The sequence below is a fragment of the Arachis ipaensis genome, chromosome B06 (assembly GCF_000816755.2).
Source record: "Arachis ipaensis cultivar K30076 chromosome B06, Araip1.1, whole genome shotgun sequence".
In the NCBI taxonomy this organism is placed as follows: Eukaryota; Viridiplantae; Streptophyta; class Magnoliopsida; order Fabales; family Fabaceae; genus Arachis; species Arachis ipaensis.
In genome coordinates, this window is record NC_029790.2 from 16680110 (window position 1) to 16683157 (window position 3048).

Genomic DNA, 3048 nt, shown 5'->3' on the forward strand with positions numbered 1-3048 from the left:
CTTGCATTTATTCTATGTTATAAAAATATAAAAAGAAATTTGTTCGAATTGATTAATTAAAAATGTATATTCGTATAAATCTTTTTTAAATACATAAATTATAAATGTTTAAACTCTAAATTATAAATCCTAAAATCTTAAACTATCATTTTTAATGCTCTAAAGCCTGGATCCTAAATCCAAAACTATGAATCCGAAATTCTATACACCATAAACTTTATACCCTTAATCCTAAATCGTAACCCCTCAACCATAATCTTTAATCCTTCACCTCTAAATCCTATAAAATGATAGATACATATTAAATCATGGATTTGTCTATGACAAAAAAAAATTAATATAGTGTAATAGGAGGTGAAAATAGAATTACAGCAAATAGTTTTAAGGTGTACAAAAATGTAAGAACTACTTTTAATGATGGTAATAAAGTAAATGGATTTAAATTTCAAAACCTTAAATTTAATAAAAAAATAAAATATGAAATTATCTGTGATAAACATGAATTTAGTAAAATAAATTTATAAAAAAATTATACATATCGGATTTAAGTAAAAAAAAATTATTTATGCCTTTATCTTTTTATAGAGTTTATTTTTTATGTATTAATAGTGTAAAATATTTTATATAGTAGTATAATCATATTCGTTGTTTGTTTTAAAAGACTATTCACGTAGTTAAAGTAAAATTAAGTTATTTTTGTTGATACGACGTTATATATCTGAATGTATGTGTAAAACTGCTTTTATACTGACAGTAAATTAAAATTAAATTATTTTTATGTTGACAAAAAAAAGTAAATTGATAAATGTTTGCTTTGCTTTATTTTATTAGCAGAAAAAAATATATAATTAATTTAAATCTTTTGACAAAATTATTAACAAAAATAAATATCAAATTTAAAACTATTATTTACAAACAGTGTAGTTTATATATATTAATAAGTCACAAGTAGATGAACACACAAATTTTAGTAATTCCATATGTCATGAGTAATACAAATAATGAAAATATAGTATTATTATTTAATTGATTTAATTATTATTCATACAATTTTATTAATTAAGTAAATATAGTCTAGCATTTAAATTTTTAATATATTTAAAATGAAAAAATTAAACCTTTTTTTTATTTTATAAGAAATATCAGGTGAACAAATTATTTTTGTAATAAAGTCTAATCAAGTTTTGTTTTCTTCTTATGCCTCTTGTTTTTCTGTTTTTTCTTCTTCAACTAAATTTTTTTTATCAATTTTTAAGGTTTGTGTTTATTTACAGGCACATGACACTAAAATAGGGATACAAAGACACAAAATCGTATTTGACATATGAGATATGGATATTGTGTCTAGAGATATTGAATTAGTGTATTTTGTATCCATCCTAACAAGAGGACACAAAGACACTAATAAGAGACAAAACTTATTTTTTATTTTTTCTTTTATTATTCTTAGCTTTTTATTTTTTCATAATTATATTTTTTATTATTATATTTTTCTTTCCAAATTTTTTAAAAAAAAAACTGAGAATAATTTAGACTTTTATAAATTATTTTAGTTTATCACCAAATAAAATACAACACTAATTTTTGTATCTCTGTCTTTTATGTCTTATCTCAATATCTTATCTTATTCTGTTTTCAAAATCAAACGCAACTAACCTATTAGATCAATTTAATTAAATTAATTACAAATGAACTACACATATATTATTCACAATCTAATTTTAATCATTTTAAAATTAAAAAAATAATATATTAATCTTTTTAAAATTATATTTAAATTTGTCTATAATACAAATAAACATAATGAATCCTAAAACATGTCCATTAAATAATTGTTATATTTTTTGGCTGAAATTAATATTTTGTTGAAATAATGTATATAACTTCTTCTTCTTGTTGTCGTTGTTGTTGTTGTTGACACTTTGCTTGTGATTTTTTTTTCTTGTTTACACCTTGCTTTGTGAGTTTTAATTCATAAACTATTAATGTAATAATTTTTTTTACTGATGTCCAATATTAGTTTTATATATAGAACTGAAAATGTTAGTTCTTTTATAGGAATGTCTATTAAAGGCTCAAGTTGTAAAAAGTCTAAACACCTAATCTATCCCTAATTGCATCCAAATAAAGAAAATTTCATTAATGATTCAGGCCTCTTTGTAATTATTATAAACTTTGGGTGAGAATATAAATTCACAAACTAACTTGTACGATTGCACAACAACCACACATTTAAATCATTTTAAAATATCCTTTAAGAACCACTTATACTCTCACCACCATAGCCAAATCCATGAAAAATAATACTGTTATCTAGGAAAAAAGTTGTGTAATAATATTAGATGTTTCAATCCACCATGTTTTTTGAAGATAACTGTGAAACATACTCAATTTTTCTATTAATATATTATAAGAGAAAAACCCAAATCAGTCTCTAGACCGAATTCCATTTCAGTGGACTCTTAAATTTTCTATTTTCAGTGTGAATGCTTCGTAAACTTTTAATCAAACGCAAAGAGTAATCCGTTTCAGTCACGTAAGAATGAATTAACCTTTAAACCTTAAGACTATAAAACGATTACATACTTACATTCTATGCAAACTGAAAAAGTAAACCTAGCAAATATTCTGTAGAAGCCCAGTTTGTACAATGTTAACTTATCACTGTACTTTGTAATTAGAACCACCCGTGTTGTATAAGCTACGTTCACGTGATGATAGAATGTTCACCGGATTAAAGACTATACTAATTGTTTTGTTTTTATATTTTTTCTTTTTTGGGAAAGGGAAACCAAAACTACAAATTAAATCTCTTTAATGCCTCCGATTTGCCATTTTCACATTTTGTGTTTCGAGAAATTTATCCTTATCTAAGAAAAAAAAAAGAAAAAAAAAAAAAAAATTTTATACTAAAGAATCTGAGAAGGGTATGTAAGAAATTCAACTTGTTCTTTTATATATTAATTTCTACAATTTATTATTTTCTAGTGCAAAATATTTTTTTAAATTTTTTAATAAAAATTAATATAAATTGCAAGATGAAATTCC